Raw genomic sequence first — 18,049 nt, 5'->3', positions numbered from 1 at the left:
GGCCTTGTGGACTGGGCCAGGACAAGTATGATGAGATCCATGGAGAGCAAATATCACGTATCAGTGAATGGTGAGATTTGGGTGACGTCACGAGGACTCGCTCTGGCCGCTTCACGGAGAGAGGTGCTGGGGAAGGCGGGCAGTTGTTGGGATGAGGTCCTCCCCTTTACGGGAACGTGGTCTCGGCCTGAACAAGACGACCATCTGCGTGGCATATACCCCATAAGATACACCCGCCAGCTCAATGGAGATATATGCAGCCAAACAACACCCACTATGATTCAACCAAAGACAAACATCTCGCACAAGGCTCACGGCACACGGATAAAGGCGGGAGAGTTCCCGAGGCTTTACATGTTGGCCAATCAGATAGGGTTGCCCAGGAGTTACTGTGTGTTGGGAAATGACCTCATAACATTACAGCTTGTTACTGATTAATCTTGTTTGATAGGGGAGGCTGTGCGGACTTTTAGTTAGGGCTCCTTGTAATTGCAGACAAGCTGAAGCTTCCAGAATCATGAAGTGCATTTTGGGGTATTTGAAAAATACAGGACACAGGCCAGCATGCCCAGCACTCCTGGGCTGGTGAGCTCTTGTTGACTGATGACATGGACTCGGGAGTACTAGGGCCTGCTGGTGGGGCCAGCCCATTTCTCCACGCATCTCCAGCCTGGAGGGCTGGAGGTGTTAGTCTGTGTGTTCTGGAGGACTGGTAAGGAGGAAATAATGACAGAGAAAACTCCAAAGACTCCAATGCCAGTGGAGACCCCTGTGACCCTGACATCTGTGCCAATCTGCTCTGTCCTTTACAAAGCCGTATGACAACTGCCAGGCCCTGTCAGATCCCCACACAGGAACAAGTGCACGCCTCGCTCTGAACAAGCCTTGTTTCTGTGAGGTCTTTGGGAGCTTGGCTCAAACTGCCCGCTGATGAGCAGAGCACACCCAATGCCCGGAGCATCCCGGGAAACATGAAGGGCTGCAGGCAAGGGGAAGGATGTTCATTAGGAATTACCGGGCTACGAGAACAGAAGGGCCAGCCCAAGCGGCCTTAACCCAGAGAGGGCTGACTGGATGACGGTTTTGATTATGGAGGCGATGGGGCCAGATGGGTGGGGAGCCTGGCTCCAGGGAGCCCGCAGCTGGGCTTCCAGACCTGTGGGGTCTGAGACAAGGGAGCAAGCAAGTGACTGGCCATGTAGGAGCATTTTCGAAAGGCTCTGCAGGGGCCCCGTCTAGCACACCCTGCTGGGCCCTCCCCGTCTCTCTAGGGCCTGATGCACGGCCCTAGAAATGAAGTCAGTTTTGTTTGGAGAATGTGATCGATCACTGCCCTGTGGGGAGACCTGCCTTCCATCATTTATAAATTCCCTTCAGCCTTCCTAATTTCCTGTTTAATGTGGTGTTTTGAATTCTGCCAGCTAGTTCGAACACGCTACTGGTTTCCTCATTAATTAATGGGTTCAATAAAATCTTTGATACATTTTATCCTTGTATGATAGTCATGATTTTACCTTTAAAAAACAATCTTTAACATCCCCTGGTCATCCGAGGTGTGGTCTGGGGCTCCGGGGTGGGCAGGCCCTGGGGAGCCTGGGGAGGGCTCCAGGGAAGAGGGAGATGCCAAGCTGGAGGACGGGCTTGCATGCATGGCTGCCCTGCCCTGCCTCTCCCCATGAGAGTACCCTTTGCATGAGGCCTCCCCAGCACCCAGGGCTGCTGTGTCACGGCCCCGCCCCCACCCTGCCCCCGCTGGTGCCCTGCTCCTACAGCTGCCGCACTTACTGGGTGTTAGTGCTTGATGGTGGCTTTCCATGGATGTTCTTGAACATTCCTGTGGGCACACCTTTAAAACCAAAGGGCGCTAAAAGTGTGCCGTTGACCTGGATCAGCCCTACCCAGATTCAGAATTTCTTCAACATTTCTGTTTTTTAAATAGGATTTAATGGAAAATCTGAATTCTATGCCAGAGGACATCTGTGTTATTTTAGTACAAAACACTAGGGGAACAGGTTAGAATCAGCATGTGGGTTTCCAAACTCCATGGCTCCCTCAGAGGGGTGCAGAAGTTACTAGTTTGAGAGACCTTCCTAGGGTCCCCCTCAAGGGCGACAGCTCAGGGGTCCTCCTGGCCACAGCTAAGAGCAAGATGCTTTCTCAGCCTGGTTGGGAATAAATCCAAAGACTAGGTTTTGAGTTTGCTCAGAGACCCTAAAAGGGCATTTGGGAATGGACAGGGGAAAGGGGACATGAGGACAGACAGGACCTGGATACCTGGGTCCAATTCCTGTGTCTGCATCTCAGGATTGGTCTCATTGTGAACCCCATTGGACAGCTGTCCTCCAAGTCCACCCCCACCAGATCACAGTGTGGGGCAGTGGGAGGAAGTGGGGAAGAACTGTGCTGGGCCAAGAAGCCCATCTGGGCTGGGGGTCAGAGAGCTCACCTGGGCCTGGGGTCAGAGAACCCACCTAGGCCCCAGGTCAGAGCCCACCTGGGCTGGAGGTCAGAGCTCACCTAGGCCCCAGGTCAGAGCCCACCTGGACTGGGGGTCAGAGAGCTCACCTGGGCCTGGGGTGAGAGAACCCACCTAGGCCCCAGGTCAGAGCCCACCTGGGCTGAGGGTCAGAGCCCACCTGAGCCCAGGTGGTTCTGGTGTCTCTGCTCAGGCTGGAGCTGACCGTTAAGCTGACCGGTGTGGGAGGGGACCCACAGTGTCTCCATGGGGGTGTTGGTGAGGGGCCAGCTCACACCAGGGCCCCAGCGTGGCAGGATGACTCAGCCCACCCTCCACTTGGTTTCTCTGGGCCGCACATGTTCCAGGGAGATGTCTGGGATTTCCGTCAGTGTCTCATCTGTACACCGGGTCCTGGTAATGATTACAGGAGTGTCAGGGGCTTAGAAAGGCTCTCCGCTGGCAGAGCCCTCCCACCGCCCCCACTCCCCAACTCCATCATCCGTGGCTCACATTCCTTTACAGGACGGTCGGGGAGGGAGAGGGGGCGGGGCCTGGGCCGCGGGGCGGGGCCAGACCACCCCTGTCTGCGCTTGCTCCAGCCGCCGCCAGGCTCCAGGCTCCGCGGACCATCCCTGGCGCTCTGCTGCCACCTGGTGTCGCGGCGCGGACGTGCACCCTCTGGCCCTCACCTGTGGGACACGCAGGGGCGGTGCGTATTCCTGGAAGGCCAACCCCGCAGAGGAGCTTCTAGGCTCCCTGACGCAGTGATGGGGAGAGGGTGGGGACGAAAGGGAAGCTGCTCACTCCTCTGGACTCAACTTTTGTGCCTAAAGGGGTCCCTGACAAGCACACTGCTACCTGTGGGGTGGAACCACCTGCACTGCACCGGGGGAGCTAGGAAGGGCTGTGCATTCACGAACTGCTCTCCTCACTCTACTGCTGGGGAAACTGAGGCTCGAGAGGTTGTGGTAGTGCTCCTCTCATGAGGACAGTGAGGTCCTGCTGCATGCCAGTCACTGTTCTAGGGCATAGGGAGAGCCCCAAGCAAAGGTCTGGGCTGTAGATGGAGCCTATACCCTAGAGTGGAAGGCAAATGAAGAAGGACACAAATGCCAAAAATTGTAATAGAGCTAATATACCGCAATACCATGGGGAGTAATATATCATTATGCTCTGTAGGGGGAAGTGAGTTACAAAGCCAAGGGAGAGGTCAATGACTGGTGTGCTGCTGGTTTCGATGGGGTGGCGTTTTCATGGAGACGTGAGTGAGGACAAAGAGTGGAGATCATTCCAGGCCAGGAGACAGTGGTCCAAAGGCCCTGGGGCAGGAGCCGCTGGGAGGCCACTGTTGGAGCCCAGTGAGTGCGGGAGCCCAGGGAACATGGAGGAGAAAGTGGGGTGAAGAGGAACAGGTCCCCAGACCTCGTGGGGCCATGCTGCAGATCTGGACTTATTCTAGGTGCGTGAGGAGCCTGGCGGGGACCCAGGATGTGGCAGGGAAAGGGGTGGGCATGGGGTGATTCCAGAAGTCCCATTCTGGCTGGAGTGGGCAGGAAGCAGGTGGGGACTCTTGCTGCCTTCAGGGCTCAGGGGACAAGGCTGAGGGTAAAGCCTGGAGGAATTGCTGTGGGTGAAGGCTGACTCCCAGGTGTCAGGTCCAAATCACCCACAGGTGTGGTGGGAACAGGGCCAGGTGACGTTTTGTAAATGGTGACATTGCACGCATTATCTCATTATTTAGCACAATAGCCCAGGGCGTTCCGCACCTTATCTGACTTGACTGGCACAACCACCTTGTGAGTCAGGGTTATTGCCCCCATTTCAAGCATAAGGAAGCAAAAGCTCAGAAAGTGACGTGCTCCTAGTTTCTATGGCAGTGAGGGGCTGAGCGGGGCTTTCACTGCGGTTAGTGTGTGTGCAATTTAAAAAACTGAGATATAATCCACATAGCATAAAATTCACTATTTTAGCTTGTACAATTCAGTGGTTTTTAGTATATTCACACTGCTGAGCAGCATATCTAAATCCAGAACATTTTCATCACTTCAAAAAGAAACCCCTCTCCCATTGGCAGTCACTCCCAAATCTCCCCTCCCTCCTTCCCTTGGCAACCACGGATTTGCTTCCTGTCTGTACACATTTGCCAGGGTACTTCATAGAAGCGGAATCCTACAACATGGGGCCTATGGTGACTGGCTCCTTTCACTTAGCGTTTTCCAGGCTCACCCATGTCATAGCACGTGCAGCACCGCATCACCTTTTATGACCGAATAACATCCTATTGTATGGACATGCCACAGTTTATCCATTCATCCACCAGTGGGCATTTGGGTTACTTGCTCTTTTTGGCTACTGTGAGTAATGCTGCCGTGTGTGTGTGTGTTTACAGGTGTCTGCTAGTCCCAGTCTCTATACCTTGGGGCATATACCCTAGAAGTGGAATCGCTGAGTTGCAAGGTAAGTCTATGTCTACCTTTCTGAGGAGCTGCCAGACTGTTTTCCAAAGTCATGAGAGGAAAACTACAGACCAATGTACCTCATAGACATAAAGTCTAAACAGAATTCTATAAAATTGGTTCTGACACGCATAAAAAGAAAAATAAATCAGACCGGGAATGCAGAGGTGATGTAATGTTTGCAAATCAATCAATGTAGTAGACCATATTAACAAATAGCAAAGAACAGCCACGTAATTATCTCAGTAAGTGCAGGAGAAGAATTTGACAAAATCTAATACCTACTCTCAATACAAACTCTTGGCAAATTAGGAATAGAGGTGAATTTCTTTGACATGATAAAGGGCATTTATTTACAAAACCCATGGCTACTATCACACTGAACAGTGAAAGATGGAATGTTCTCCCCTTGAAATAGGAACGAGGGAAGGAAGAAGGGAGGGAGGGAAGGAGGGAGGGAAGGTAGGAATGAAGGAGGGAAGGAGGAGGGAAAGAAGGAGGGAGGGAGGGAAGGAAGGAAGGAATGAAGGAAAGGAAGGGGGTGAGGGAGGGAGGGAGGGAAGGAAGGAGGGAGGGAGGGGGAGGGAGGAGGGAGGGAGGGAAGGAAGGAGGGAGAGAGGGAAGGAGGGAGGGAAGGAAGGAAGGAAGGAAGGAAGGAAAGGAAGGGGGTGAGGGAGGGAGGGAGGGAGGGAGGGAAGGAGGAGGGAGGGGGGGAGGGAGGGAAAGAAGGAGGGAGGGAGAGGGGAGGGAGGGAAGGAAGAAGACATCTTCAGACTGAGAAAGTACCACCAATGGAAAGAAGAACTTAAGGGTATAATTTAGGAAGGAGAAAATTAAGTTCAAAAGAAAGGTCCGAGCTGCAAGAATGGATGGTCAGTAGAGAAAATGGCCAACATCTGGAAATCTCTATTCAGGCACTCTTTGAGTAAGACAAAAAGACAGTGGATAGTCAGGGTTATAAGGACAAGATGGAGCTTGGCTCAGTCATGATATTTAATTGCAAACAATACATCTACTCTGGCTAAGTTAAAGCAGAAAACACACTTATCAGTGAATATTGGGGAGCTCGGGCTCTGCGGATGCGCCGGGTGTGGGGGCTGCAGGGGCTTCTCGGGTGAGAATGGGCGGCCCGACGGCTTGGGGACAGGGTCTCTCTGTGGAGCACACTGGCATTTTGAGAAGGAGGATTCTTTCTAGTTTACTGCTGACTGTCTAACATCGGGTCCACCCCCAGCACCGGTCAGCCCACGGCATTCTATCAACCCCGATACAAATACGTTCCTGCGGTTTTCCAGGAGAGGGTGGCACCATCGTGGGTCGAGAGCCGTGGCTCAAGGTTACCCAGGAGAGGTTCTGCTGCATCTGTCCCGAAGAGCTGGACTCCTCGCCTCTGGGCTTCCCGGAAGGCAGACTCCCCTGTGCCCGCTATCCGCTCACATGGACCACGCACAAATCCAACTCTGGTTATTGAGTGGGTGCCCCAGTGGAGTAGAAGCCTCCGTTACATGCCTGCCCCTAGCCATCTAGGTGATGGGAGGCACTATTTTTACCACCAAGTCAGGAATCATATAATGCAGGCGATCGGGCAAGTGCAAGGAGATTTTTCAAAGATTTTTCAGTCTGCACAGGGAGCCTATCTCGTGCTTTCCAACATTAATAAAGGTGTGGCTGTTAGTTGCTCTCCTGGCTTTGTCACCCTGGACGGTAGCCGGCACCCTCGTCCCGCTCACAGTCCGGGCGGGGAGCCTCCTGGCTGGTCCGAGGGCAGGGCACCGGCGTGTCACGAACACCCTCTGGCTTTGTGATGCCTGCAGGATGCCTCCCTGTCCGTCCTGAGTGCGTCCTTAGTTCGAATGTATTGTTTCCTTTCAGGGTGGGCCGACGGTGCTGTTTGGGCCCTCTCCACGTCTGTGCACCCCTCAGCTGCCAAAAGTGACCGTGTCAAATCTCAGCCCCAGCTGTTGTGCATTTGTCCACTTTCCACTTCTGGGGTTTTGCCCTGTGCGTCTGGAGCTGCGGGCAGAGTGAGGGTCTGTCACTCTGAACTGCCCCTCTTTACCTTGCATGACACCTCCTCACAGGCCGCTCCGGCCCTGGGCCTGGTTCTGGCCATTGGAGGCCCGGGGCTGAGCCTCGTGGCCCCGGGCCCTCACGGATGATTCCAGGATGTGTGCTGTCTCGGGGCATCTGAAAAATTTTCCTGGCCGGACCCATGTTTGTGACATGTCCTGGGTTCTGGTCAATACCACGGACAGAGGACCCGTGCCGGCCACACTCACTCCATCCTGGGAGGCGGCAGAGCTTTCCGTCCAGGGCGAGGGGCCATCAATCTCGAAGTGATTATGGACATGATTTCTTCCCGGTTCCCTGAGCACGAGTGACCGGCGTGGCCCCGCCCCAAATTACATCTCAATCAGTGTAAAAAGGCATTGACATTTTCCTTGATTTATGTACTAACCTTTACATCCAGCCGCGCGGCTGCACTGATTGCTTTCTTCCGCTTCAAGGTGGCCGCTCCTCTGGGAGCGCTTCTCGGTGCCGAGCAGCTCCCTGAGACGGGCTCACCATGGAGACGCTTGGCGAGACCCCAGCCGCCACCTGCCCGGGGAGGAGACGTTCCTACAAGATCTGGGCCCTCACAGGTGTCACTGCACGCCCGTGTCTCGGCACAGAAAGGATTGGAGAAGCTGCCAAGTTTGTGCCGATGCGATCAGGTCGTGAGGGTGGTGACAGACCCATGTGGCCCCAGTGACTGTGCGGCTGGGAGTGAGGGGGTGTGACGTCCCAGAGACCCCCACGGCTGCCTGCCCCACCTCTCACAGCCACCTTTCACTTGGAGGGTGGCTTTATGTGGAGGGTGTCACGCCCTCCCTGACACACCCATAGCACCCACACTCGGCACACTCGTGTGCACATGCACACAGGCACCAGCAAAACCTGCGCAGTTACCCATGCATGCACACTCACAGTGCACACTTGCAGGGGCACACTCACCCAGAGCTCACAGGTACAAACCGGCAGACATGCACACCCAGCATTCCCACTCACGCCAAGAATGCCACGTTGGTGAACTGACGGGAGGAGAAGCCCCTTCTGCTCCCAGGGGTCCAGAGCACCGGGACAGACAGGGCTGGGCATCACACCTGCCAGGCTAGAGGTCTGCAGCTGGTCCTGCACATGTGGTCTGAGCCAGACTCGGTGCAGCAAATGCCTCAGAGGTGACCCCAGGGGTGGGGAGGGTGGGCAGTGAGTATGAGTTCAAGAGCACTGGAGAGTCTGTGCTGTCTCAGCTCAGAGATGGGGCTGAAGGGGCGGAGGCTGAGCTGAGTGTCTGCACACACAGCCCTGATGGCTGGAGAGCCGCCCTCGTGTGGGGACACACGAGACGCCGTGCCCAGTGCCCCCCCGCTGCTTCCCTCTCCAGCATGCCCTTGCTGTGCTGGCTCTGAGCCCCTGGCGCCCCCGCCCCGGCCCTGCACCTCCCAGCTGGCTGCCAGGTCAGCACGGTCCCAGCCTCCGCAGCAGGGCTCTGTCCGGCCCTCTCCGGGACAGAAGATGTGGCAGAGTTGTCTGCGCCCCTCCCCAGAGCTGTGCGTCTGCAGAGCAAGCCCCCAGCACGGGGCAGGCAGGCGGGCAGCACAGGGGTCTGACCACCTGCAGGTGTGCCCTCTTGCAACTGCCCCAGCAGCAGAGAGACCAGGACTATAGTTCCCAAACTCTGATGCATCAGGAAGTTTATGAGAATGCAGATCTCAGCATCCTCCTCAGCTGTATCAATTCAGAATTTGTAGGAGAACTTGCATTTCTTTCCTAGGGGGCTCAGACTCGGTGACCTGTAGACCAGGTTTCCACACTGTGCTTGAGCATGAGGGCCTTTAAGCTGTTGTGTCTGTTTCACTGGTCATGATTCCACCATTAGGGATATATTTCTTGGGTTAAAGCATTTATTCTCCATAGTGGAGCAAATACTGAGACACTTTTGTATAAACCAGATTCCTTCAGTTGGGAGTGTTAGAATCACAAGTCACACTGCCTTGAGCTCAATAGAGTATTATTGGCATAGATAATTGGAAAGTAATGGCTTTAGGCATGGCTGGATCTAGGTGTTATCATGCTTTCAAGAATCTGTCTCTCCCCACCTTTTGGCTCTGTTTCTGGCTGTGCTATTTATTCTCCAACAGGCTTTTCTTAGGCAGTGGCAAGATGGCCACATACAGTCCCAGATTCACATTCCACCAGCCAGAGAGTGCTCTTTTCCCACCGTTCCAGCGGAGGCTCTGGGGCTGGGGTTATTCAGTTGTTTGGGGGTCATGTGACCCTCCCTGCACCAATGTCTGTGGCCAAGGGGAAGGGATAATCTGACTGGGGAAGTCTGGATCCGTTCAAGGATGAAAGTTGTGCCAGGTAGCCATAGGTGGGAGGGTCTGTCCCCAAGGGAACAGGGTGGGGACAGCTGCAGCGACTGATTCCCAGTATGATCCACTGGGCAGAACAGACACTCTTCCGTTGCAGATGCAGACGCCTCTGAGCGCAGGGCTGCCTGTCCCCGTGCTGGCTGCAGTGTGGGACCACCAGGGACACCCTGCTCGGGGAAGGTCCCGTGCCCCTCGGTCTGCTCCTCCTGCTGAAGCCCAGGTGTCGGGGGCAAGCTCCAGAGGCAAGAAGAACAGGAGCCAGAGAAGCAGACCCAGAAAGAGCCAACACGGGACGTGAAGGCTCCAACCCAGGATAGCACTGCCGACCCACAGTCCAGCCACCCCTTGTCCCATAGGCTGTGACATGAGGCCCTCGGAGGGCTGTTGATGGGGGCACAGAGCCATGGAGGCCCATCTCTTCTCCTGGCCTCCATCTCTCATCTGTAGAATGGGGATCAATTGCCTGCTCCATCATTTGTTTGCTTCAAGCGCTGTGGGTAGTGCCTGGGAGGGTCCCTTGGCTCTAGGACTGGACTATGGGGTCCCTGAATGCTGGCCCTGATGGGGGCAGCTGCAGGTGGAGGGCAGGCATCCCCGGCAGCCCAGCCAGCTCAGGCTTACAAGCAGGGCGGACATGTTCACATTCCATGTTTGGAGCACTGGGCTCCTCAGGCTGGACCTGGCTCAGCCCCCCACCCCAGCCCAGACCACCACCTACAGGGGGGCAATGTCAGCCCTTTGTGACTGGGGAGCTGGAGGTTTGCCTGTCTGCCTCTCTGGGCTAACGTGAGCCACCCAGCCAGTTTCCTGGATGACATCGGGCCAAGTCAGTTAATCTAAACAGAAAACAGTGGGGAAAAATTGTTCCCAGCTTTCCAGAAACTGCAGACACATGTGGCCTTCTTGTCTTCGTGTCTGGGACGTCCTGCTCTGTGGGCCCAAGACTTCTCAGGAGACAAGGACATGTCTGAGATGCACTTACCGAGGCGCCTGCCAAGTGCAGGATGAGCACGGGGCGGGGGGCAGGGGGCAGTGTGGCCTGGAGAGCTCCTGCACCCTCTGCTCCCCATGTCCCTGCCTCTCTGGGGTGGGAGATGCCAGGGACCTCGGGAGCCCACCTGACCCGCCCTGAGCGGCGTGGCCCCGGCACATCTCTCCGAGGCTCTGCTTTCTCCTCTGTACCTACCATCTGAGCATGGGCCAAAGAGCCATGTCTGCCCGTGGGCGCTGCGAGCCTGGACAGAGGAGGGAATTTTGCAGCATGATTTGAAAGCCAAATAGGTTTTTATGAGGCCGTGAAGATGGAAAAGGCATTGTGGGAGAGAGAGCTACATGTGCCAGGGCGTGCCAGGGTGACAGCGGCAAGCGGATCCAGCCAGCAGCGCCCATGAGACTCCCATTTCCTCTCTGAGCCTGTAGATGAATGATACGAGTGTGCATGTCCCATGCTGTGTGCCCTGTGCGTGTGTGCACGTGCCCGTGAGTGTGCATGTGTGCAAGCACCCGTGAGTGTGTGCACGTGCCCATGAATGTGCGTGTGTGCAAGCGCCTGTGAGTGTGCATGTGTCCGTGAGAGTGTGCATGTGTGCAAGCACCTGCAAGTGTGTGCACACGCCCATGAGTGTGCTTGTGTGCAAGCACCCGCGAGTGTGTGCATGTGTCTGTGAGAGTGTGCATGTGTGCAAGCGCTGTGAGTGTGCACGTGCAAACACCCATGAGTGTGTGCATGTATGCAAGTGCCTGTGAGTGTGCATGTGTGCAAGTGCCCGTGAGTGTGTGTGTGCGTACGCACATGCATGATGGCCATCTCTGCCTCGTCCGCCTGTGAATGGCTGGGGTGGGAATCTGAGGGCCCAGATTTACACATGGCCATGGCTGCTCCAAGCTGTGGTCTCTCTCTGAGCCTCAGGGTCCCCCTTTGTCAGATCAGGGTGTCCTCTGCCCTCACCTCCCAGGATGCTGTCAGAGGCCACCAAAGAAAGATCCTCTTCCTTCCACAGAGTCTGGCAGAGGGCACATCTGCATTAGTAAATCTCTCTCAGGTGTGGATGATACATAGGAGGTCAGGCCGCACGTGGGTCACCACCCTCACCCAGCACCAGAATTTCCCTTGAACAGAACTCTCCAGTCTGGGTGGTTCTGGCTCTTGTCTTATTGCACCTGCTTGGCTGACAGAGACAAAAGTGGCTTCTCCTGGACTTTCCCGGAATCCCTGCTGCGCAGGTGCACTCAGCCCGGACCTGTGTCACTGAGGGAGGCAGCGGGCTGCGCCACCACCCTGGCTCTGCTGCCCACCAGGCTCAGCACCGGCATGGCCCTGCCACCCCGCCTTCTCGCTGGGGACAGAACTCCCTGCTCGTTGTCCTCCAGGGTTCCTGCCACTGGTGGCCACTTGCCTCTGTGGCCGGTAGAAAGGGGGTCTAGACCAGGAGCCACCGGGGCCCCGGCTCTAAGGTCATCCACGTTTGCTGAGCACTGCACAAGGCTCCACCATGCATGGGGTCGGTGGCTCACCACAGGTGCCCTCGGAGGGACAGAGGCGGTGACACAACTCATGTCAGGAATGGATGTGACACGCTGTCTACAACCGGATCCTTCCCGTGAACCAATGTGAGAGACAGCTGGTTTGACTCTGTTCCTCTTGCTCCAAACTCGGTGCAAATACCGTGGTGTCTCTCAAAGCCAGAAGCCGAGCAGCTCTGGAGGGTGAGGATAGGCAATTGAGGGGAGTCCTGGGCTCGTGGGGACCTGGGGACCAGCAGGGGTGCGTGGTGAGTGTGGGGATGCACGATGGTTGTTGGAGCACCTGACAGGCCACAGGGCGACCGACTGGGAGGCGCAGGGCTAGGGGTCAGGGCGGCGGCCTCCCGGCAGTGCGCACACCAACACAGCGCAGAGCGAAGTTACATCAGTTCAAATGTTCCCACTCAATTTCCTTTTCTTCGGAAACTGCGTGGCTGTGTGACCGTGCTTCATTATAAATCTAATTCTGCCGTCTCGGTTGGGCGAGCTCACATCAATGTGGACGGGGTCTGAAGTGGCCTAAAGCTGGGGAGATGTGGCCCCACAAGAGCACAGGGGCTGTTAATTTGCAGTCAGCCACAGCGAGGCCTGACAGCACCTTCCGTTCCAGGAGCGAGTTTCTCCAGAACAGCAAGCGCTCGGGTGCGACCCACCTGCATAAGATGTACTTGGTATTTTTAATGGGATGAAAACATTCATTTTGCAAATGTTTATGGATTGCTAATTTGGCTGAATACAAAATCAAGTTAGAGGTGATAGACAGCACATGCCCTTCTGCAGCTTCCTGCTGGAGTATTTGCTGACAGGGCTACACACCGGGCTCATCCCCATGGGGCAGGGGGCGGCAGTTCTCATGCCCCCTCCCCTAGAAGGCAGGGGGCCGGGAAGATGAGGCTGCACGTGGGTCCATGCCCACCTCGCAGTCCCGAATTGGAGTCCCTGGCACTTGCTCAGCGGTCAAATGGTGGCTGTAGCTTGGGGGTGGAGGGGTCCTGGAGTCTGATTCCATTTAACCTCCAGCCTAGAAGGTTGGCCTGGCTCAGCCTGGCATCCTGGGCACCTGGGTGGGGGAGGATGGACCGAGGACCTGCCTCTGCTCCCATGAGCTCTGGGAGACCTCTCTGAGCCTCAGTCTCCTCCTCTGTGAAATGGAGCCGTGCGTCTGTCCCGCCCCTGCCCTCAGCCCTCGTGGTGTGCAGCAGGTGCTGGGGGTGGGCATGTCTGCCCTCTCCTTGGCTGTCACTACATTACCCTCCTCTCTAGGGCATGAGCTGGAGGCACCCCGAGAAGAGGCAGGTGGGGGCAGGCTCCCAGAGAGTGTGGGGACGCTGGGCCCTGGCCCTGCACTCTCCCACCTCCCAGAATGACACCCGGATATCACACTGCTGCCTGGCCAATGACCCTGGGGTCCTCTAGACAAACTGCTGACAGGTGTGGTCGGACCCCTGCGTTCAAACCCCACCGCACACCTCTGTCTGTCTCCCCCGTGAAATGCAGAGAGTCAGATGACCCACTTAACGTGGCCTGAGGATCCTCAGAACAGGGCCTGGCCTGTGGGGAACCCTCAGCAAATACCAGCACCCTGCTGCCACTGTTGTCCAGGTTGCCGTCTGGGCTGGACCCCTGACTGCCGGCTGGGGTCTGTGGGGTGAGCACAGCTGTCCTGTGCATGATGGGATGCCCTTCTGCCCCGTCCCCTAGGGGAACTTCTGGGCGTGCAGCATTACCGCGTTCCTTACCTGTGTAGCTTGCCTGCCCTCCCCACCAGGGTCCCACCCCCAGGGGCCCTTTCCCATCCTCACACACACCCTGGGCGGACGTCATCTGTGAGTGGGTTGTTGTGGGGCCTCCGCCTGGTCACTAAACCCTTGAGGATTTTCCTCCCCAACACCGCCTTCAGCCGCCCTTCCTCAGATGAGCACCGCTCTCTACCCCAGTGCTGTCCAGGGGAGCCGCCCCCTCGGACACCTGCGTGACTGAGTCCATGGCCTCGATGTAAAGCACTGGTCTCACTTCCGACAGGAGGCTCCTTGGTGTCAGCCTCCCCTCCCTGGGCTGAGTGGCCTCCTCCACTATCAGGGTCTCCCCGGTCCAGTTCCTGGTCTCACTGTTGTTGGGGCTGCACCCACATGGCCCAGGGTCTGTCCTGGAGGGATTTCAGAGGGAGCCCATACCCTGCGGAGGCTCCTCCCTGGCCTTGTACCCAGCTCAGTGCCAAGGGCCTCACTTCCCAATGGAGGGATGAGGCAGAGAGGGAAACGCTGCCCAACCCCCAGAGTGTGAGGCCAGAGTAGATTCACTGAGGAAGCTGCACATGTGGGAGAAGGAGAGCCCCCCGGCACGACCCCTCCCACTCTGGAGGCTCCAGGTGGCCCCATCCCGGCCTGCCTGTGGGGAGGCAGGAAGTGGGCAGTGCCCAGGGCAGATGTGAGGTCCCAGGGAAGGAGCAGGGGCCCTGGGGGCTCTTCAAGGAAGGGAGGTGCCCAGAGGACTTGCCCAGCTTGGGGGAGCCAGTTTCTATGAGGCTTCTCATAGCCCAGAGCCAGTCCGTTCTCTGCCTCCCCCACGGGGTGTGAGCTGAGCAGAGTACTGGGGGTGGATGGGAGACATGGTCCATCTCAGCTGAGTCCCCAGGGGTTCTGTGTGTGGCCCACGCTACAAATGAAGAACCCAGGGCTCAAGTGGGCAGATGGCCTGTCTGAGGACATGCATCTGCAAGGCTCCCAGCCTGCTGCTGCTCCCTGCCCCTACCTGGGAGGCCAGGACCATGGGTCCGAAGGCCTCCAAGGTCATTCTGGGTAGCTGACTGAGGCCTAGAAGATGCCAAGGAGGGCTGGTGCCAAGAGGAGCTCTAGAAGACCCCTCTCACCCTCTGTACACTATCCTTGCTTGCATCACCCACCCAGCCAGGACCTGTGTCTTGGTTTCATGAGCACAGGATGGGACAGGTCAGGAAGAGACACTTGAGGACAAGAGCAGGAGACGTGCAGCGCGTGTCTGCCCCAGCAAGGGAGCCAGTATGGAGGCCACATTAACCAAGGTGAAGTGCCCAGAGCATGGGAGGTGATTGTCCTGTAGGAGTTCCACGTATCAGAAAGAACAGTGACAAACTGAGGCAAATGCAGGAGACGCACTTCAAACTTCAAAGGCTAAAGACATGGGTGTTTGTCCTGGACTTGGGGGCTGGGAGAGCATTTTCCCCTCCCTGTGCTTCCCTCCAGCCACACTGGCCTTCTGCAAGCCACCCCCACCCCCGCCCACTCCTTCCCCCCGCTCAGGGGTTCAGCTTACCACCCCCCACCTGGAATGCCCTTCCTCTTGGCACGCGGGCCCCTGCCTGTCCCTGGGGCCTCAACTTGAAGGTGGCCCTTGGAGGGTCCTGCCTATCCACCCTGTCTGAACTGGTTGTTGTCCCCCGAGTGGTCCGCTGTCTCAGCTCCCTGGGCGCAGGCTTCCTTCCCAGCCTCCTGGATATGTGAGCGCTCTATGCATGCTGCTGGGATGCAGGCTGGTCCATAACTGCACCCCAGAACCTAGCACGGGACTTATGGATGTTTGTTGAGTGAATGAACACACAGCCCCAGAACCGCTCAATCAAGGAAGGAAGGAATTTGAAGAGAAAGGAGGCCTTTTCTCTACTTCCTGGGGGGGCAGACCAAGGGCCAAAGAGTGGCTTGGTATGGAGGGCACTGTTGGCTAAGGGAGGCCTCTCTGGGGAGACACAGCGATGCTGGACCCCAGGGTCGGACGGGGCGGCAGGGGAGGGCATCATCCAGGGCCACTTTGTACTCATCCCAGGGTTCTCTCCCATCCACCCAAATGTGGTCTCCATTGGTCTCTGGCTGTGGTGGAGGGCCGAGGCCTGGCCAGCGCTGTGAGGAAGGACATCCTCCCACAGAGTCTGGGTGAGGAAAAGCTCAGCCTGGATGCCGCCCAGCTGGGAACTTTGCTCTACACAATGGTGGTTTGCACACACCTCCGCTGAACTCCCGCACAGCAGCGTCTCCCAACTTTGTTAATGGAAACCCGGTGATCCGTAACCGTGTGGCAGACATCTGCTCGGGGGTAATGTGCTGGTAATGTGCATATCGGTGATCAATCAGCGGATTTGCAGGAGAGGCATAAAGTATTTAATTAGACGTGTGCTGGGCGAGTCTGCGTGGTGGCGGTATTTGAATAGGTCAGAGCCGGCCCTCACCCCTGCAATGTTGTTTGGTATTAAATGCCACTCACTTGAAAGACTGGAAGAACTGCCTGAGTTGTGGGATATCACACGCTGGCAAATTGAAAATGTCCCTTTGCTTTTAAAAACATGATTGATATCCTTTGCAAAACAAATGTTATACCTCATAGTACACAGACCTCGCCTGCCTGGCGCCACCCCTTTGCTCGCCGGCACCCAGTGAGCACCTGCCGCGGACCCTGTGCACAGGGGAGGGCGTGCTAACAGCCTGTCTGGTTGCCAGGACTCCTCTCCCCCTCCAAGGCTGGGGCTTCCAAAATTGCCCTCTTTTAGGACAGAGGAATTTTCTGTTCCATCAGGCTTTGCTCACCAGGACAAAAAGCGGGAATGCGGCTAGAACCCGAAAGATAAAATGCAAATTTTATTTGCTTGATTCGTAGCAGAAAAATATATCTTCAGATAGTCTGTACGCCATCTACTTATGTATGATAAGTGCCACCTGCGCTGCATCACCTACGTCATACCCACCATCATTTAAAGCAATGCTTTTAGCTCAACTGGCAAAGGGATACGAATAACGGGAACACAGACAGACATCACGCCTGCGATGCACACATGCACAAACGTGCAGACAGACACTCTGAGTCTGCATGAGCCACAGCTTGGAGGGCATGTTAGCAGCCCAGCCCCAAAGCCACATGCCTGGGCCCGGGCCTGGGTCCACCTGCATGCGGGTCCCATCTGTAAAGTGGGGATGAGAAGTAACATCAACCAGGGCTGGTGTTCCTGCCATGGATACAGCCCCTGTCTGGGCTCAGCAGGGTGCCTAGCGGGCAGTGAGGGCCCACCAATGTTGGGTGCTTTCCCAGCAAAGAGCTCTGGCATCTGGCATTTGTGAAGGAGAGATGTCCTCCGTGTTGCAGGCCTTAGTCCTTTTTCCGGAGGGCTGTTTGAGGCAGGGCTCCCCTCCTCCCATGAGGCTGACTGGCTGCCTCATGGGCAGGGCCTGGCCAGACCAAGAGAGTGATGGCGGGCAGGCGGTGGGCACATCACCACCAGCACTCATCTCTGGACTCGGGGATCAGGCATTTCACAACATTCATAAGTAACGGCCTTCTCCCCTCTTCTCAAAACGATTATGTCAACCCAAGGAGGTCTCTACAGGGTGGACGAATAATAATGCTGCAGTTTAATGAAATGTCAGCTTGTCTGAATCAGAAGCGAGCTAGTCTAAGTGAGTCTCTTGCATGGCTCTGTCTGTCTCCACCTCCTGCCTGCCTTCCTTTACCAGTCTGGGTTTTTCAGAGTCCAATAAAGCACAACCATGTAATTCCCAGTCGAGACAGTCAGCTTCCTTGGGTGTGTTTTTGTTGTTTATAAAATTAGCCAATCATTGTCACCTAGTGGATCAGATTAGGTGTAATCCATACTAATGTTCAAATTAAGTCACGGAAAGCAATTAACTCCGCAAAACTGGGCTGGTGAAAAATGATAAGGTTGGTCAAATAGTTTCACTGTGCATAATTGTGTTTTTTAAAATGCCTGTCTCCACGCAGTAATTAAATCATTTACATTTCAAATGGAGTGTACCCACCCCTAATGCTCGTCATTGTGCACTCCCTAATTGTACACCTCACAGTGTAGCAGGGATCCATCAGCCGCCTGCTACGGAATGTCTGCCTCCTCGGGAAACCAGCTGGGTGGAACGTACCCCAGTAGAAGCGCACTCCCTGCTCAGAAGAACCAAGAAAAGTGTGCTTTGCCCCATGTTGTCCCAAATTTGGACCCCTCCCTCCTCCCTCTTGCTCCTCCCTTCTTCCTGCCTTCTTTCCTGTATAAAAAAGTGCACAGGATTTCTCAAGCAATCATCGGCTATTCTGTTCACAACACAAGATGCACTTACTCTTTCGATCACATCATCCGTAGCAGGGCCACAGTCAAAAACCTCGGGGCGACATTCATGGGATCAACTGATATCTGACTTCACTGTTTGCACTTTATTAGTACCACTTTT

The sequence above is a fragment of the Halichoerus grypus genome, chromosome 6, assembly GCF_964656455.1.
Source record: "Halichoerus grypus chromosome 6, mHalGry1.hap1.1, whole genome shotgun sequence".
NCBI lineage: Eukaryota > Metazoa > Chordata > Mammalia > Carnivora > Phocidae > Halichoerus > Halichoerus grypus.
This window is presented reverse-complemented; position numbering follows the sequence as displayed.